The sequence below is a fragment of the Gopherus flavomarginatus genome, chromosome 5, assembly GCF_025201925.1.
Source record: "Gopherus flavomarginatus isolate rGopFla2 chromosome 5, rGopFla2.mat.asm, whole genome shotgun sequence".
Classification (NCBI taxonomy): domain Eukaryota; kingdom Metazoa; phylum Chordata; order Testudines; family Testudinidae; genus Gopherus; species Gopherus flavomarginatus.
The window spans coordinates 137,116,864-137,137,598 of record NC_066621.1 but is presented as its reverse complement, the minus strand read 5'-3'; the positions used below and the strand labels follow the sequence as shown (position 1 = coordinate 137,137,598).

The 20,735-nt window shown below is 47.1% G+C and overlaps 1 protein-coding gene across 4 annotated transcripts in view; it reads left to right on the top strand.

The window, feature by feature from the left end:
• Positions 1–20,735, top strand: part of BEGAIN (brain enriched guanylate kinase associated) — a 242,757-nt gene that overhangs the window by 40,985 nt on the left and 181,037 nt on the right. The window contains exon 2 of one of the 4 annotated variants that reach the window (XM_050954142.1): positions 17,365–17,508. The exons of the other annotated variants lie outside the window; for them this stretch is intronic. The gene's annotated coding sequence lies outside the window, so the exon portion shown is untranslated. The remainder of the gene's footprint in view (positions 1–17,364; positions 17,509–20,735) is intronic. 4 annotated transcript variants of the gene reach the window in all.

Genomic DNA, 20,735 nt, shown 5'->3' with positions numbered 1-20,735 from the left:
TGCAGGGCACAGAACCCCTTCTGCCACCAAGGGACTCCTAGAAGAGCAGAGGCTGAAGGTGTTCTCCAGATAGACAGTCAGTATAGAGCAGAGATAATCAGCCTCACTGCGGCTAATTCTGATTAGCATGAAAGAAACAGGATGTGGGGATTCCTGCACATATTGTGTGCTGCTGCTACTGCCAGTCCTGGACTCCCAGCAATACATGTATAATTAATTAAGGAGGCTGTAACTCAGACTTCATTGATTCTGTTGTGGAAGAGGATTTTAAGTGGCAATGAAGAGGGGCTCCAATCAAGTGAATGTTTAAAGAACTGTTAAGCAGCTGGCCAACTTCATTCTTAATGTAACTCATCATTGTCGTCTTCTTGCTACGCTAATTTATTTCCTTTCTTAATGCTCTGTGCTAACTACAAACAGAGTTACCAACACTTGCAATATTTAGATGTTTTTCTTAAAGCCTCAGCTGGTGGAATCAAGAGAGTACGTGAGAATCTTAGCTTTCATTAAAAAGAAATATATTTCTAGCCATCTTTATTGTGGAGAAAAGCTTGAAGACCTTAAGTGAATGCTCCCTACAGGCTCAGAAAGCAGAAGGCAAACATAATCTGAAATGTATTATTTTTTTAAATCTCATGATTATTAAAACAATCTCATTATTTTGCAGGGGCTAACTCCTTTTTCTTGAATGCATGTGGTTAGCAAAAATGTACAACTGAGGTAACCACTGGGTTTTAGGTATAATGGGTCTGAACAAACAGCTACTTCCTCACTTTTGGAAGAAACACGCTTGGAAGATGATGATGGTTTCCATAAACAGGAATTAGACTGAAGATTCTTGTTGTTGTTGTTGTCGTCATCACTAAGGTAAAATACAATATTATGTGCGCTTTGGAGCTGCTCCTTCCTGAGAACCTGAAGTCAAGGTCAAAGCAGTGGATCTTAGAATATAATCTTGGAAACACTTACTCAGGTGCACATTGCTTATTATTATGAGTAGCCAAATTGAAACTAACAAACATATAGGAACAGTGTGCACTAGCAAATATTTGCAAATGCCATATTGGCGTATACCTGTTCTGGATTCTTTTTGCACACATGTGGAATGCACACAGGAAACATAGAATTTATCCATGCACATTTTGTGATACCAACTTCTGTTGATTTAGCCCTTTATTTTATTAATAGGAAATTATTTAGCTTCTCTATTTTGAAACTTTGGGAAAAATCATAGCTTGATGACAACTTACATGGACAAAATAGAGTGCATTATTTTACCAAGAACTACGCTTCTCAATTTCTGACAATGAAGAATGCCAACAATTGTCTTTCATTGTAAACAACTTGTTTATGTTGATGTCTGGCTTATTAATAGTTTGCCCAGGCCTAATTTGAATTATAGTTTGATAAATTTTCAAAACTTCAAAGCCTCACACATGATAATTTATTTAACTAAACTACTTAGTATACAGGTAGCAATTTCTTCAAAGCAACAGCTTGTTTAAAATTGCATCAGCATAAGTTATTAATTTGACCTGATTTGTAATATCTTGCTATAAAAGGATTTTTTTTCACATTTCAAAGAATCATACTTAATCACTTTGTTTTTTAACAAGCTATCATGTTACCATTTTCTTTTCTATAGTCACATGAAAATACATCTTTCCTTTATGCACTTTGCTTTTATGGGATCTCTATTTGCTATCATTTCAAGTAAATTGTTTCCTCAAGAATTCTGAATGGAAGCTGTGCAGCAGTTTCTCCTTTATAGGATTTTATCTTCAGGCTGTTAATCAAATAGAGCAACATTTTTTGCTCTCTTTTCCTTCTGAATAGGCTATGTGTTTAATTGGGTAGTTTTTAAATTATTTATTTATTGTTACATTGTGCATTGATGTACATTACCTACAGGTTGCACTTACTAATTCCGAATGGAAATCCCTTTTAATCGCTGTAAGGACTGGGAGGTGGGGACAAAACACTGCTCTACAGCCAAAATGCTTCTGAAATAAATGTAGTCCAACTTTACTAATTCTGGGTCACTGAGAACGAAAATGATGCTTAAAATTGTTGATTGGCTCTAGTTTTCAAGATATGCTATTGGGTCAGTATATATGACCCTTGACTTGGGAATGGCGGAGGTGTCATAAACAGATAGCTAAGGGTTAATGTCTCTTTCACCTATAAAAGGGTTAACAAACAGTAACCTGAAACACCTGACCAGAGGACCAATCAGGAAACAAGACTTTTTCAAATCTGAGTGGAGGGAAGTTTTGAGTGTGAGTTCTTTGTCTTGGTTCGGTGACCCTCTCGGCTCTGAGAGTGATTTTTCTATCTCCAGGCTTTCTAAGCTTCTGTTTCCAAGTTGTAAGTACAAGGATAGTAAAACAATAGGTTTATATTGTTTTTTTTTGTATTTACATGTGTGTAGTTGCTGGAATGTGTTAAATTGTATTCTTTTTGGATAAGGCTGTTTATTCATTTTTTTCCTTTAAGCAATTGACCCTGTATATTGTCACCTTAATAAAGAGATCATTTTATGTCCTTTTTCTTTCTTTTTATAAAAAGCTTTCTTTTTAAGACCTGTTGGAGTTTTTTCTTTAGTGGGGACTCCAGGGAATTGAGTCTGCAGCTCACCAGGGAATTGGTGGGAGGAAGAAGTCGGGGGAAACTCTCTTTGTGTTAGATTTACTAAGCCTGACTTTGCATACCCTGTGGGTGAGGGGAGAGGGAGATTTGATCTCTCAGTATTTGTGTTTCAAGGACTTGAAGCAGGGAATCTCCTAGGGTCGTCCAGGGAGGGGAGCCTGGGAGGAAGTAACAAGGAAACAAGGGGAGGGGGTTATTTCCCTTGGTTGTAAGACTCAAGGCATCTGAGTCTGGGGGTCCCCCAGGGAAGGTTTTGGGGAGACCACAGTGAGCTAGGCACTGTATAATTCCTGGCTGGTGGCAGCGATATCAGATCTAAGCTGGTAATTAAGCTTGGAGGTCTTCATGCTAACACCCATATTTTGGACGCTAAGGTCCAGATCTGGGAAGAAATGTTATGACAGGAGGATAGGTGAGTTATAAAGGGAAGGGATCTCAGTTTAAACCAGAAATGACTAAAATACATCTTTGACTGGATCTATGAATAAATCTATGACTGGGTTTGGACAGTACTTGCTTTTTAGGCAAAACAATGAATGATGCAATCTGAAGCTGGTATTGCGTCATACATGATATGAATTGCATCATATTATTCCTAGAAGTCATGGATGATGCAATCATAACGAAGCTGACATCACTCTGCTGAACAAATTGCCCTAGATCAGCTCTAGAAATCATACAGTATGGTGCTCTCTTATTTGTCAGTGTTTGATTTTGCAAAGGGACACATTTCTGTTTAGTCAAAGTGAGCAGAGATGCCTCGTACTTGTGTGAACAGTGCAGATAACTTCTGCTATGTTTGTGGTGAAATGACTTTTGCATCACAAAAGCGCAGTATAACCACTATGGTTAAGAAAGCCTATCACCTTTATTTTGGCTGCAAAATTGGAGATCAGGACAAGAGGTGGGCCCCACACATATGCTGCAACACTTGTGCAACAAATCTTGGCCAGTGGTTGAACAGGAAAAGGAAATCTATGCCTTTTGCAGTGCCAATGATTTGGAGAGAGCCAACAGATCATACCAGCAATTGTTACTTCTGCATGGTGCCTCCAGTTGGGAAAGGTGTGTCAAAGAAGAAAAAGTGGACTGTGCATTATCCAAACATTCCATATACGCCCAGTACTCCCACGGAGAAGGATTGCCAGTTCCTGATGCACCAGAATCCTTCTCACTTGAGTCAGATGAGGAAGAGGATGAAACTTCTGGTCCTGAACCATCAATGTCACAGGACCCACATTTTCTCCTATCCTCCTCCTCTGAACCATACTTCATAACACAAGGTGAACTGAGTGACCTTGTCAGGGATTTGGAACTACCCAAGAGTAAGGCAGAGCTGTTGGGCTCCAGACTATAGCAGTGGAATCTCCTGGCAGGCTATCAGGGCAAATGGAGCCCATCAATGCTTGCAGACTATTGCTGGACAGTGACAAGAGATGCTCCATTTAATGAATACAAGAGACAAGCCAAGAAGCGCTGAGTAGACACTGAATAGGACTAAACTATGTACATAATAGTTTGCCTTTTGTTTCATAATCAATTTTATTTATATAACCCTTTTGCTGATTTTTAAAGTGTTACATAAACAGGACAGGTGAAATATTATCATGTAAAGCAACCATAAACACATGAAAAGACCTAGGTTTACAATTTATGATTAAAACTCTACTATCTACACAATATACATAGACATAAAATGTAAAAACTTAAATATCTTAGAAACAGTAGCCAATCAATTGTTTTAATTGTCATATTTGAATTCAGCACATCAAAATACATAATAAATATCACATTTTATCTCTGAAGCAGACGACTTCTCAAAATTTGTAGACCAGTGTTATTAAAAAGCAAATGTCTGTTTTCACTACTTTATAAAAGCTCAGCAACTTTTATGTGAAATGTTCTGCTTTTCCCCTTTCCCACTCAGGCCAATTTTTCAAAAGGGATGAGTGAATTTAGATATCCCAATATTTGAGCACTCATCTTCAGACGCACTAAAGGGATCTGATTTTCAGAGGATAGGTGTGTGCTCTGCAATTTGTGAAAATAAGACCCCTTTAATGTGTCTCAAGCTGAGCACCCAAAAATTGAACCAACCACAATCACTGGTTACTTTTTAAAAATCTTGGCCTTATTATTTTATGGGGGTTTGCCCATTTGGCACAAGTAGTGTTCCTGGAAAACATATTGCAATGTTTATAACTGCAACAAACTTCAACTTTTCAACAATCCAATCAATAGCTGTTTTAGCTGTTGCTTGTTCTTAATCTGTTTTTAGCAGGATTTATGCTAGTTGGCCAAAAAATAAGAAGAGAAGTTGATAATAGAGTATTGATTTAACATTAGGTGTAATGGCCTATTGATTTAACCTTATTCTGCCCCACTGGAAATGCCATGGCTATCTACTCTAAGATTCCTCTCTATTGTCACAAATATTTAGTAGTGTAATCTTTCTCAAGGGCTTTGAAATAGTCATCCCTTACCCTTTCCGCCTTACCTATCCCTATTAGATTAAAACAACCTGCCATGCTTAGAATAACTTCCACTCTGAACTGAAATATTTTGTTTCTTATTTAACTGAAGATGCTTCTTGGCCTGTTCAAATGTGTACTGTTATTACAGTTATCCCACAATAGAAAAGGCACATGGTTACAAAATGTGGAGGAAGTAGATGCTATAACTGATACTGATACTTGTGTTAAAATGCAAACATGCTGTAGCCTATCAGTAGTTCTGACTAAATAAGTTTTCTTGTATTGCATGCTGGCCGAGGGAGTTCAGTGCAGACAAGAGCAATGAACTCTAAACAACTCGTACATATTGATGGTGTCTTAATAAGTGCCTTAAGGAAGCTGAAGGCTCCTCCCGTTCTGAGAAGATGACTCTCCAAGAGATGGGGCTACAGTTGTTAGATGTAGACAAGCCGTGGTGACAAGGGATATGATCATTAGAAATTCTGATAGCTGGGCATATAATATTCATGAGAACCTATTCAGTAACTTGCCTATGATGTGTAAACTGGTAGAGCTCACAAGACTTCTAAAGTGTGCTATGGATGAAGCAGTGACCATGGTGAATATATAGAAGAGAGGTCCTGGAAGGAGAGTTTAGATTACTAGAGCAAAAATATCTTTTTAGGGCACCTGTGGCAGCTTTCTTTGAAATATCTCCAGTACCACACAGAGCCACCTAGACAAGGGAACCCCCATGGTATCAATGTGTAAGTGAGAAGATTGGGCATAGAGAAGGGCTTTAAATGATGATGTGGAAAAAGAAAGAAAATGGCAATATTTGAAGAAGGCACAGAGCCGTTTGGGTTAGTGAAGACTACAGAAAACAATGAGAAGCTTCAAAGGGAACTAACAAAGCCAGGTGAAAGGGTAGCAAAATGGCAGATGAAACTTACTGTTTACAAATGCAAAGTAACATGTTGGAAAGAATAATTTCAGTGTGCTCTAAATTAATTGAAAAAAATCCAGGGAATAGACCAGAATATCTTTGTGGACAGCTCAGTGGAAATCACTCCACTCCATACGGTGGGGTGGCCAGAAAAGTAGAGAACATGTTACTTAGTACATAAAAAGATTAGGATGGAAAATATACTGACAATATTCTATAAATCAGTGGTTCACCCTCACCTAGAATATCTGGTGTAAGGGCACATGGGTTCCCAGGCAGCCCTCACACCCTGGCCACCACTGAGCAGCTCACCCAGAACTACTGTAAGTAATGAGCTAGCAGAAATCTGACCCCCCTTCCCGAGGTATTGCCCATGACAACCCTGATTGGGATGATGACCGGCTCCACCGATTGGCCTAACCATATTATTTAAGCCAGAAGGAGGCACAGGAAGTTGTCTGAATGACTGAGAGACTTCCTGACTGTCTGCCGCACAGGACCAGAGTCTTGCTTGATCCTTGGTTCCTGATTCTGGCTCTGACCCCTGGCTTGGACTCTGCCTCTGACCATTATGTCAAATTGCCCACGTCCCAGTCAAACTGGGTATGTTTTGGTCACCTTATTTCAAAAATGGCAGTGCAGAAATAGGATTCAGATATGGGCAATAAAACTTGGTAAAAGTTTGGAAAGACTTTTGTTTGGGGAGAGACTGACAAAGTTGAAACTTTTTAGGTTAGAGGAAAAATCAGAGTGGTATAGAAAACAATGAATGGTTTAGAGCTGGTAAATAAGGTGCTCCACTTTAGCCTCTTATAATACACGAATAATGAAATCTTCAATAAAACTGAAAGGCAATAAATTGAAAACTGATAAAGGAAACATTTTACTCATTGTGTAATTTCCCTGTGGAACTCTCTGCCACAGGATAGCACGGAGACCAATGAGATTAATAGGATTCAAAACACAATTGGACATTTATTTGGAGGATTAAAATATCCACATTTATGGTAAATACACTAAAATGTTTGTTTAGAAGGAATGTAAACCCTCAAGCCATAAGCCAACTGCAGACTGACAAGTTAAGAAGAAACTTTCCTCATGGAAAAGTTCTTACATACATTCACTACAGCATTTCCTGTACTTTCCTCTGACACATCTAGTATAGGCCATTCTGGGAGACTGGTTTAGATGGTGTGATTCAGCGTGGCATGGATCTTTTAAACAAAAGATAAACAATGGATCTTTTAAAACTCTTGGATGCAAGAGATCTGGACGTGCTGTATTTAAAACGTCTCACTTTTGTAGCTTCTGTTTAACATGTTCAGGCCATACTAATGGAACAGAAAGAGTGTTATCATCGTATGATATAGAGAACAAATATTTATGGAACATATTTGCCTTTTCTATATTGTTATTGATCAATACCATTGTCAGGATTCTTTTTGTTCCCAATATATTTTTAAAAACTATTTTCTTATAGTCTTTAAATCTGCTGTGCCTAGATTTCTCATGTCCCTTTATTTCCTTTACCAATTTTCTACAATTCCTAACTTCTGATTTGTATTCATTACTATCAACTTCCCCTTTCTTCTACTTGTTACATTTAAAAAAAAAATTACAGCTGCCTTCACTTCCCCTACAAACCAGGTTGTTTTTTAACCAGTAAAGTCTTCTTCTATTGTGGGACTGTGGCTTCTGGGGAATCTAACAGAGTGTTCTTAAATGATTCCTAATCATCAATGACATTTTTCTGGTTAAAGTCTCCCTCCCAGCTGATTTGGCTCAATTATTTTCAACTTTGTGAAACTGGCCCTATTAAAGTACCAATATGTATATTATTATTACATATTACTTTATACTAATAGCAAGTGAGATGTTGAGAGCCAGCAGTACTCTTCCCTAGGAGTATGTTTGTTTGAATGTGTGACTGCACAGGGATGGCTAAATCATGTCCATCCCTCTGCCTGGAAGGAGGAAGTTCCTATGTACTGGTGGTGAAATCCAGGCTCTACAACAGTCAATAGGTAAAGCTCATTTTGACACCTGGCCCCACAGAGGGCAAAGGATCAGCATATGTTCCAGCCTGTAGATGGGTTCCGCCGGGGCTCGACCCTCCCTGAGGGGGAGGGGAGCCACACCGGCCTCGATGTCTTCTTTGCAATTACAGTCTGCTCTGGCCTGTGCGGCAGGTCAGAGCAGTGACAAAGTCAGAGGAGGCCCAGCCCTTGGTTCAGGAGGGCACCAAACACAGTTTAAACAACCCTGGCCCTTTGGAGCAGGGCAGAGCAGCGGCAAAGTCAAAGGGGGGCCCAGCCCTTGACTCGGGTGGGGCACCAAACACCGTTAAACAGTTACAGGCCTCTCCGACTGGGGGGAGGGGGAATCTGCCACCCGGTTACGGGTGGCAGGGGGAACGCAGGCCCACCCACTCCTCTGCGTTCCAGCCCGGGGCCCTGGTAGCGGTTGTCACCGCTACTGGTGGTCAGTGGGGACCTGACCGCAACACACTGACATAGACAACGCTAGCTCTGCAGCCTGACTGGAGTCAGCTGCCCCCGGGCTACTTCCTAATTCCCCCTCTATTCCTACCTGGTCCGGGGCCTCTGTTCCGGAGACGTCCAGGACCATCGGTTCCTCCCAATCCGGGCTGGGCGGCAGGTCCGGTAGGGTTTCGGGGAATTCGGGCCACGCCTGATCTGGGGGCTCCTCGGGGCCGTAGTAGGGGCGAGGCAGCTCTGGCAGCTCCTGGTCTCGACCTCTGGCTTGGGCAGCCTCCCAGTCACGAGCGGCGGCAGGCACATCTGCTCCTGCCCGTGGCCGAGCCGCAACTGAAGGCTGGGGCCCGGCTTTTATTCTTCTGGGTCGCTGCCTGACCCTTTCAGGGGCGGGACTTCCGCCCAGCAGCCCTGCCCCCGTGGATGACTGACGGGGCTCGACCCTCCCTGAGGGGGAGGGGAGCCACACCGCCTCGCTACACACCCCCCCCCCCAAGTCCGGCCCCCGCCTGTCGGGGCCGGGCTGTCCCATCTCCTCGAGGCAGGACAGAAAATCCGCGTTGGCATGGTCCTTGCCTGCCCTATGCTGGATGGTGAACGCATAGGGCTGCAAGGCCAAATACCAGCGCATGATGCGGGCATTGTTGTCCTTCATTCTCATAAGCCATTGAAGGGGGGCGTGGTCCGTAACGAGGGTGAACGGGCCACCCAAGAGGAAGAACCGGAGGGCCTCGCAAGCCCACTTGACCGCGAGGCCTCCTTCTCAATCGTGGCATAATTTCGCTCTCGGGAAAACAGCTTCCGGCTGATATACAGCACGGGGTGATCACCTCCGTCTCCTTCTTGGGAGAAGACGGCCCCCAGGACAAAGTCAGACGCATCCGTCTGGAGGACGAAGGGCTTGTCGAAGTTTGGGCTGTATAGAACTAGTTCTCGACACAAGCAGCTACGAAGCGTCCTGAAGGCTGCCTCACACTCAGGGTTCCATTGTACCGTCCGAGGGCTGCTCTTCTTTAGTAGCTCGGTCAGGGGGGCTGTCATGGACGCGAAATGGGGAATAAACCGCCAATAATACCCCACGAGCCCCAGAAAGCGCTGCACCTGCCGCTTTGTTGTTGGGGTGGGGCACTCCGCCAGGGCCTGCACTTTCCCCACGAGGGGCTTCACCCATCCCTGTCCTACAGTATAGCCAAGGTACGTCATTTCTTCCCAGGCTATCCAGCACTTTTTGGGGTTTGCAGTTAACCCCGCCTGTCGAAGGGTCCGGAGAACCGCCGCGACCCGGGTTAAGTGGTCGTCCCAGCAGTGGCTGTAGATCACCACGTCATCCAGGTAAGCAGCGGCATACTCCTGGTGTGGCCACAAGAGGTGATCCATGAGCCGCTGAAAGGTCGCGGGGGCCCCATGGAGACCGAAAGGCATCCTGGTGAACTGGTACAGCCCGGACGGAGTGGCAAAGGCGGTCTTCTCTTTGGACATCTCTTGCAGCGGGATTTGCCAGCACCCCTTGCTGAGGTCCAGCATGGTGATGTACTGGGCCTCCCCGAGGCGGCCGAGCAGCTCGTCGACTCGGGGCATTGGGTAGGCATCGAAACGGGATATGGCATTAACCTTCCGGAAATCTATGCAGAAGCGTCGAGAGCCATCAGGCTTGGGTACCAGGACCACCGGACTGCGCCACTCACTCCGGGACGGTTCAACGACCCCCAGGGCGAGCATGGCTTGAACCTCTTCCTCCACCGCCTGGCGCATTCGGTATGGTATCAGCCGGGCGGGCTCCTGCACGACCTTCCCTGGTTTGGTCCGGATCCTATGGCAGGTGACAGTCGTGCAGCCCGGTAGGGCCATAAAGGTCTGTCGGAAGGCTCGCATGAGACATTTGGCCTGTCGCTGTTGCTCGACCGTCAGGGCGCTCCCCAGTGCGGGTTCCATCACCTCCTCCATCTGGGCCACCTCTGGGCCTAGTTCCAGCTCTGGCGGGCATGGGTCGATTAACAGGCCCTCTCGGTCACGCCACGGTTTCAGCAGATTAACATGGTATATTTGCTTCTCCCTTCGGCGACTGGGTTGGCAGATCTCATAGTTGACAGGCCCCACTTTTCTGAGTACCTCGTAGGGGCCCTGCCACCGGGCCAACAATTTCGATTCGCTGGAGGGCAGGAGCAGTAGGACTCGGTCTCCGGGGCCAAATTCCCACACGCGTGCGCCTTGATTATAGCTTCGCTCCTGCCTCTCCTGGGCTGCTTTTAGGTTTTCCCGCGCTAGGGACCCCACTTGAGTTAGGCGTTCCCGTAGCCGGAGGACGTACTGGAGGAGTCCCTGGGTCGGGGAAGCCGACTGCTCCCACGTCTCTTTCATTAGGTCCAGCAGGCCCCGAGGCCTCCGCCCATATAGGAGCTCAAAGGGGGAGAACTTGGTCGACGCCTGGGGGACCTCTCGGACAGCCAGAAGCAGCGGCGGGAGGAGTTGGTCCCAATGGCGTAGCTCGTCTGGCGGGAACCTTCTCATCAAGTCCTTGAGGGTCCGGTTGAACCGCTCTACCAAGCCGTTGGTTTGGGGGTGGTAGACAGAGGTCCACACAGTTGTTTTACCCCCAGGAGTCGGCAGACTTGGTTTAGCAACCGGGATGTAAAATTAGTGCCCTGGTCCGTCAGGATCTCCTTAGGCAGCCCCACGCGGGCGAAGACCTTCACTAATTTGCCTGTGATGGTCCGGGCCATGATGCTCCACAAGGGGATGGCCTCTGGAAACCGGGTGGCATAGTCGACCAGGACCAGGACGTATTGAAAGCTGGCTGCGCTCCGGGGAAGCAGGCCGACCAGGTCCATTGCGACGTGCTCAAACGGGGTGTCAATCAATGGCATGGGAACCAAGGGCGCTTTGGGGGTTCGGACTGGGGCGCCCAACTGACACTCCGGGCAGGAGTTGCAGTATTGTTTTACCTCTCCGTCCAGCCCCGGCCAGTAGAACCGAGCCCAAATTCGTGCCAGGGTCTTTTCATACCCCAGGTGGCCCGCGGCTGGTACATCATGGGCCAAGCTCATGACGTCCCGCTGATGGCATCGGGGCACGAGAAGTTGCGTCCGTGGTTCTTGTGTGCGGGGGTCCCGCTCCATCCGATAAAGCCGGTCCCGGCGGAGCTCAAAGTGGGGCCACTGTGTAGCCCGGCCAGGGTCGATAATGGATCCATCAATTGCGGCCAGCTGTTCGTAGGCCCGTCGGAGAGTGGGGTCGGCCCGCTGATCCCGGCAGAAGTCTGTGTCAAAACGGGATGCAGGAGGTGCTCCCTCGTTTAACTCGTCGGCCTCTGGGGTTTCTAGTCTGGCCCCCTCGGCGTCTGTCTCGGCTTCCTCTAGGGTTTCCGGGGACTCGGCCGCTAGGGCCGGTATAGACCGAAGGAGCCTGTCAAAGGCAGGCCAGTCACATCCCAGGATGACAGGATAGGCCAGTCGAGGGGCCACGCCGACGATCAGCAACCGAGTGAGGCCGTTAACAGCCAGCCCGAGCACTGGGATAGGACCGAACATCCCCGTGGATACACTGTAGGTGAATGGGCCCCAGACTAGGATCGATCGGGGGCCCCAGAGCCTGACGGACCAGCGTTTGACCACAACCTGAGTTGACCAAGGCCATGGTGGCTTGTTCCCCACAAGTACCGGGACTGTGAGCTTCGGGGGCTGAGGCCGCCGAGCCCGGCCCTCTCCTGCGCAGACCTGCCCGAAGTCACACTCGATCTCCGGGCAGTCCCGCTGTAAGTGGCCGGTCCCCCCGCATCTAAAGCAAGGTCCTACTTCGGAGTGTCCGCGCCGGGGACTGGTGGCCTGAGCGCTTCGGGGGCTTCGGCGGGGCTCTGACGGACCTGCAGAGGAGGTCTCCGAACCCATGTGTGGGCCAGGCTCTGCGCGTTGGGTCCGCAGCGCCGGTTCAGGGCCCAGTCCATGACTCAGCCGCCGCTGTCCCGGCGGGCCGGATCCTCTCCTGCTTCCATGAGTTTGGCCAGGCCACGGGGCGGGTGGCCGGAAGGCCAGCCCCACAGGAGCCTCCGCCGTGAGGAAATCCTCCATCAGGGAGACTGCTGCCCCCAGGGTGGTAGGCCGGTGGCGGAGCACCCAGGCCCTTCCTCAAACCGGCAGGATCTGTACGAATTGTTCGAGGACCACCTGCTCGGTCACTTCCTCCGCCGTCCGGGTTTCCGGCTGCAGCCAGCGGCGGCAGGCCTCTTTCAGGCCTTGCGCAATTAAGCGGGGACGGGCGCCGGTCGGATAGATCTGGCCCCGGAACCGTTGTCGGAAGGTGTCGGGGCTGACGTCCAAGGGGTCGAGGATTGCGGCCTTCACCCAATCATAGTCCTTGGCGTCCTCCTTGGCCAACCCACGGTAGGCCAGCTGGGCGGGCTCGGTTAAATACGGGGCCAGAAGGGTGGCCCATTGGGCTCGGGCCCATCCAGCGACCAGGGCCACGCACTCGAAGGTGACCAAGAAGGCCTCAGGGTCATCCCCTGGGCCCATCTTGGTCAGGCGCTGGGGCAGCGGTGGCCGAGGTCCCGCGGGGTCCTCCCCCGTGGCCCCTGCGGGGACTCGGGCGGCGGACCCGAGAAGCGTCTGTAGCTGGGCCCCGAGTTGCTGGATGAGATGTTGCTGGTGCTCCAACTGAGCGGCATGTTGCTGTCGTTGCTGCTGGAGGTGGGCGGCATCTCGCTGTTGCTGCTGCTCGAGGTAGGCGGCCTGCTGCCATTGCTGCTGCAGCAGTTGTGCTGCCTGCTGCCGCTCCTGGCTCTCCGTCAGCAGCTGGACTAGCCGTTCGACACCATGGTCCCTGCCCTGGGGACACCGGATGCACTAGGGTCCTTCTACCAGCCCCTTCTCACAGGGGCCCGGGTTCAGAAGGGTCCCTGGTCAGGTGCCAGTTGTAGACGGATTCCGTCGGGGCTCGACCCTCCCTGAGGGGGAGGGGAGCCACACCGGCCTCGATGTCTTCTTTGCAATTACAGTCCGCTCTGGCCTGTGCGGCAGGTCAGAGCAGTGACAAAGTCAGAGGGGGCCCAGTCCTTGGTTCGGGCAGGTACCAAACACAGTTTAAACAGCCCTGGCCCTTTGGAGCAGGGCAGAGCAGCGGCAAAGCCAGAGGGGGCCCAGCCCTTGGCTCAGGCGGGGCACCAAAAACAGTTTAAATAGCCCTGGCCCTTTGGAGCAGGGCAGAGCAGCGGCAAAGTCAGAGGGGGCCCAGCCCTTGGTTCGGGCAGGTACCAAACACCGTTAAACAGTTACAGGCCTCTCCGACTGGAGGGAGGGGGAATCTGCCACCCGGTTACGGGTGGCAGGGGGAACGCAGGCCCACCCACTCCTCTGCGTTCCAGCCCGGGGCCCTGGTAGCGGTTGTCACCGCTACTGGTGGTCAGTGGGGTCCTGACCGCAACACAATGACATGGGCAACGGTAGCTCTGCAGCCTGACTGGAGTCAGAGGCCTCCGGGCTACTTCCTAATTCCCCCTCTATTCCTACCTGGTCCGGGGCCTCTGTTCCGGAGACGTCCAGGACAATCGGTTCCTCCTAATCCGGGCTGGGCGGCAGGTCCGGTAGGGTTTCGGGGAATTCGGGCCATACCTGGTCTGGGGGCTCCTCGGGGCCATAGTAGGGGCGAGGCAGTTCAGGCGGCCCCTCGTCGTAGCAGGGGCGAGGCAGCTCCGGCAGCTCCTGGTCTCGACCTCTGGCTTGGGCAGCCTCCCAGTCACGAGCAGCAGCGGGCACGTCTGCTCCTGCCAGTGGCCGAGCCACAACTGAAGGCTGGGGCCCGGCTTTTATTCTTCTGGGTCGCCGCCTGACCCTTTGAGGGGCGGGACTTCTGCCCAGAGGCCCCGCCCCCATGGATGACTGACGGGGCTCAACCCTCCCTGAGGGGGAGGGGAGCCACACCGCCTTGCTACACAGCCATATATATATATATTTGTATTTATAACAGCTACAGTCAGCATTGATTGCCATAAGCCTTTTTTCTGGCTTACTCATGGAAAATCGTAAAGTCTTTTTTCCTTTTACTATTTTAGTTCTGTTGTTTCCATTTGTTTCTCTCTCTTACCTTTACCCTTCACCTGAAACTTTTTGTCTTTCTGGATTCATTATCTTTTCATGTTGGTCACAACTCTGATCTCCCCGGTGCTGCGCCTCAGTGCCTCACGCACCTATTTTTAAAATGAACGAACAATGGATTGCACAGCTGAACTATATGACTAAATTCTATCTTGGGCTTCAGCTCTATTTTCCTGGGTTTGGACGCCAGCAAAAGAATTTAATGTAAATATAGTCATGTATTACAAGGTTGCATATCTATTTTACTCATTGTCTGCAGCCTGCGTTTCCTGCTTTAGAAGGCTGATTCATTTGTCAGTGAGTTTTTCAGCATTGAACTTCAGTTTGATCCTTTGTAGCTTTGATACAAATTGTTCAGCAAATTAATGGGCCTTTTTTATTTTTGTGCAGAAGCAAACCAATTATATTTCACTGTTTGGGGCACCGTTGTGTAAGATGCTTTATAAACCTATAGTAAGAGACTGCAAACCATTTAGGGCTGGTAAACATAACAGAAAGAGGGCAGAAGAGAGGAACAGGGGTGGCTCCAGGCCCCAGCACGCCAAGCGCATGTTTGGGGCGGCATGCTGCAGGAGGTGCTCTGCTGGTCGCCGGGAGGGCGGCAGGCGGCTCTGGTGGACCTCCCGCAGGCGTGCCTGCAGAAGGTCCACCGGAGCCGCGGGACCGGCAACTGGCAGAGCGCCCCTCGCAGCATGCCGCCGTGCTTGGGGTGGCGAAATGTCTAGAGCTGCTCCTGGAGAGGAAGTATCCCATCTTACAGAGGGGAACTGTAGTACAGAGTATCAGAGGGGTAGTCGTGTTAGTTTGGATCTGTAAAAGCAGCAAAGAATCCTGTGGCACCTTATAGACTAACAGACAATTTGGAGCGAAGACCTCGACCAGCAAACACTTAAATTCAATGAAACCTCCTATGTGAGTAAAGTTAAGCAAATGCATAAGCATTGGCAGGGCCAATCATACAGGAGATCTGGGGAAGATCCAAGAACTGAACCCAGATTCTTGGGTCTCCATGCACTGCCTTAGCCACAGGATCATCCTCTGATTCTTCCTCCAATTTGGGTTCTCCAAAAGAGAAAGGAGATTTCTAATTTAACATTCCTTGATTTCACCTTTAACTGAAAGCAAGTGAGTGGTAACAAAAGATAATCAATGTAGTTAATATTTATTAGTTTACTAGCTTCCCTGTCAAACATTGTCTATTCCCCAAATCTGTGCATTGTGCTGAGATCTTGGGAACAAGTTACCCCTGTTCTGTGCACACCTATTGTCTTGATGCCCAGAGTCAGTCTCCTGGTGATGCTGAATCCAGTACAGTTCTAAAGATACTCATCTCCCCTCCAAATAAAAGCAGCTGTGTTCTCCAAGTTAAGTGTCTGACCCTGCACCACTGAAGTCAGTGGCAGTAGGTCAGGGCCTGTTCTGAAAATATCCAGGTATTTTCACATTAATGCCCTTAAATTTCTAGAGGTGCAATATCATTGTGGAAAGGCCCTATGGAATTTAATAGGAAGCAATTACTATTCTATAGGCCTTTTTAGAAGTATCCTACAGAACGTAGGAGAGATTGCCTTGTTGTCAAATTGGATAAGATGGTCCAAAAAGCCAAGAGCCCATCCTCTACTAAAGTCAGTAGGAATTGAGGGTAGTTTCTATGAAGACATTGAATGGCTATCCAACAATATTTAAGAGATAAAACCATTTTCTAGGATCTAACCTAATTTAATGTCTCTCCTTGGTCAAATCTGCCTTTTGGGAAACCTGGGTTCAATTCACCACAGATTTCCTGTGTGACCTTGGGCCAGTCACTTAACCTTTCTGTGCCTCAGTTCCCCATCTGTGAAATAGACACTGCAGATGTGAATGTCTGCACAGATCCTGAGCAGGTACTCAGAAATGTGCAGACACCCCTCCTCATCTCCTCTGAGACTCCATCCTACCAGCTGCTATATTGCACATAGGGCCCTAGCACATGCTGACAGGAAAGGAAGTGACTCAATGTGTTGGCAGAGGGGACAGGTTTCTTCCTATCTGAGTAGCAATGGAGGAGATCATATGAGCCACACAGAAACCATCACCCAGAGAGCAATCCCCTGCTGACAACTCCAGTAAGAGAGCTCACAGGATTGAGCCAAAGTGGAGCGCATCCTCAGTAGGCAGCGAGGAGCAAGTAGCTGTGGGGGAAATCAATTCCAGTGACACCATGCCCTCTCTTCCCCTTACAAATAAACATCTTCAGGGAGTACACTCCCATCCCTCTTACTCACCACAAAAGGAGCGATAAGGAGGCCATTTAGGGAACTGGGGTAAAATTCTGTCTGGGGATTGGTCCTGCTTTGAGCAGAGGGTTGGACTAGATGACCTCCTGGGGTCCCTTCCAACCCTAATATTCTATGATTCTATGATAATGGGATTATGGCAGAACTTTCTGCAATTTCAGGAGGGAAAGAGGGTTAGGATACAAAGGCCTGCTTGGGGGTGAGGGGTCATAGATTCCCAGAATCCTTCCCTTCCAATGGTTTTGCAGCTCCTCTACCTGCAGCAAGTGGAGATCCTCTCACCCCACATTCCATGCCAGAACTGGCACACATCAGAATTCATTAGCCCAACAAACTGCTGGGAGATGCATTACTAAGGGGCTAACGTAATGCTAACACACACAGTTCAAAAGCACAATGGAACATTATTTTCTGGTATAGGATGTCATCATATGAAATTCCACATTCTTCTCTCCATAGCCTCCTTACGGCCTCTACTTAAGTTTCAGCCTTCTGTTCCAGTTCTCTGTATTGCAGCCATGTGAGATGTGAATGGAAGAATGATCTCTTGCACCTGCATCGATTCATATATGGTCTGTGGCTCAGATGTCACTCAAAGTCTAGGTAAGGCAGAGACCCGAAGGAGAGTGTGTGCATAGTGTCTGGCATGTGACTAATGATATATCTAAAGAAATCACACTGCTTCCACGGTGCAGAAACAAATCTTACTTTTGTATCAAATAATGGTATAGGCATTAAAGGAAGGAAGAATTTCTGTATGGGGAAGAAAAGCACTTGCTCAAAGTCATGGAATTCTATCATTTTAGCTATTTTAGCAGTAGGATAGAGAGTCAGGAACATTTTAGGCCTGTTTATGATCTTGTTTTTATACTTACAAATCCAATTTGTAAGTAGCTTTCCTCTTACACCATAACTGTAATCGGTTGGCAGGCTGAGTCTATTGATAGCACACTCAAAAGAGCCGATGAAAGGAAAATTTACTTTCCCTTACAATTTATTGTAACAGGATACTGAATGGCAAAACGCCCTGCCAGCACATAATCAGACATGGGTACTGTTCTTCTTTACAGTTGCAAGGATCTGGCACATCTACACTGTGAGAAAAAAGAAAAGAAAAAGAAAAAGAAAAAACCACGGCAGTGGGTCTCAAAGTCTGGGCAGATCTCTGATGCCAAGCAGGAATGTCTACACTGCTATTTGTTCCCCCGTAGCACCAGCCTGAATCAATTGACCTGGTCTCTGAGACTCGCTGCTGTGGTTTGTTTAGGGTTGGTGGGGGGTTTTTGGCAGCGTAGATGTGTTTGTGATCTTTCTAGGACCTACCTATAGCAGAACAATAATGACATCTCTCTATTTGACATTTTATTGGACTTTGTTTGCCTGGATAATACCAGTTCATTTTACTTTAACCATACTTACTAATTGTGTACATTGCAGTGTGTATAACTCAGTTCTGACTCTTTTCTCTGTACTGCACCTTTAAATACCTGCTGCTGAGGCAACTGTCATTCTGTGGTTAGATGCAGCCCACTCAGGGGCAGACAAACACATTGTGCTCGCTCATGGAGACTTTACATTTGCTTTCTGTCTCTTCTGACCAAAAAAGTATGGTTATTCTTTCTGTGTAAGAAAAATAACAGATCCATCTTCTTTGCAGGACAGCTCCTCACAGAAAAAAAAAGTCCTGCAGAATTTAATAAGGATGAACCTAATTGAGACTCTGCAGACATTTAATGGGGTTCTGTAGAAACTTCTCTAAAACCCATAGAATCTATCTTAGATATTTAGATGCAGCAGCAGTCAAAAAAGCTAACAGAATATTAGAGACCATTAGGAAAGGAATAGATAAGACAGAAAATATCATAATGCTGCTGTATAAATCCATGGTATGCCCACGCCTTGAGTATTTCATGCAGTTCTGGTCAACTTTTATCGAAGAAGATAATTAGAATTGGAAAAAGTACAGAGAAGGGCAACAAAAATGACTAGGGGTAAGGAACAGCTTCCACATAGGGAAAATTAAAAAGATTGGGACTGTTCGGCTTAGAAAAGAGATGACCAAGGGGAGATATGATAGAGGGCTATAAAACCATGAGTGGTGTGGAGAAAGTGAATAAGGAAGTGCTATTTACTCCTTCATATAACGCACCAACTAGGGGTCACCCTATGAAATTAATAGGGAGCAGTTTTAAAATAAAGGAAGTATTTCTTTACACAACACGCAGTCAACCTGTGGAGCTTGTTGCCATGGGGATGTTGTGAAGGCCAAAAGTATAACTGGGTTCAAAAAAGAACTAGGGAAGTTCCTGGAGGACAGGTCTATCAATGGCTATTAGCCAAGATGGTCAGGGATGCAACTCCATGCTCTGGGTGTCCCTAAACCTCTGACTGCTAGCAGGTGAGACTGGATGATAGGTGATGGATCACATGATAATTGCCCAGTTCTATTCATTCTCTCTCAAGCATCTGGCACTGGCCACTGTCAAAAGACAGGGCTAGATGGACCATTGGTCTGTCCTTAGATGGCCATACTTATGTTCTTAATTATCCTTCCAACACTCCTCTGAGGTAGAGAAGTCCTATTATCCCCCATTTTACAGATAGGAAACCGAGGCATGGACAGATTAAGTGACTTACCCGAGGTTACATGGAAAGTCTGTGAGGGAGCATGGGCTTGAACATGAATCTCCTAGGCTATTGTCCTAGACCTGGACCACCCTCTCTCTCTGTGGTACCTTTTGAATAATTTTTGGAAACTTCCTATACAATTCTATAGCAGAGACCATTTTATTTTAAGTTGTGCAGCTCTTTTCCACAGGAATAATCAATTTTTCTAAAATCTACACTTATGAAAACCAATTTTCTTTTGTTTCTTCCTTTCAGCACTTCCTTGTCTGTGCTCCTCAGTTAGAAATAGATGGTCAAAATACAGGAGAAAAATCTTTGCTGAAGCTTTCATGAAGAAAACATCCCCTCTCTGTCCTCCTTCCCCCTGCTCCACACACCCTTTTTTTTGGGGGGGGGGGGTCAATCTTTGGTTTCAAAACATTTTGACCAGTACTCTCTGGAGTCATGGCCCTTCCTGCTTCACCCTATTCACCAAAAACAGTAATGCAACATCCTCTTTTGATCCTACCCTAAATGCCAAGTCCTGCATTCTGTACTGGCTTCCATCTGTGCACCCTTTTTGAAGTCTTCTGGCAAGCTACTATAGCTTCCCGTTGTATAGACTGACTTAGTTTGCAGATTTTTTTTTTCAGTTAACATATCTGTTCCTTCTTTTCTGCATTCCTGATCTCAGAGCTGCATTTTGAGTGATATACTGCACTTCATAGGTGTGAGGCACAGCTGTGAATTCCAGGGGAGAGCATTATTTCAGTCAAAATTTCCCATGAGGATCTGAGAGCAGAATTTTGCTGTTAGGATTTAAATTCTTTGACTCCCTGTTCTCAGGTTGTCAAAAAATGATTTCCTAATGAGAGACAGAGGCACAAAGGGAAAAAAATAAGGCTTAGAATGCATACAAGCCAAGACGCAGACATTAAGATCCTAATTCTCCAAACACTTAAGCACATGAGTAGTCTTGCCAAGTTCAATGGGGCTCCACATGTGTGTACTTAGGTGCCTAGGTGTTTGCAGGATTGGGACCCAGTAATGAGTAACTAAACAAATTGCTGGCAATATAAACTACATGGAGGTATCCTAGTAACCATACTGCAGTTCCAGCCCAATGCATTGTTATTCTGAAATGAAGATGTAAATCAAAATTCCCCATTTCATTAGTTATGGAACTCAACATTTCATTTTGTAATATCTGGTGCAATTAACAT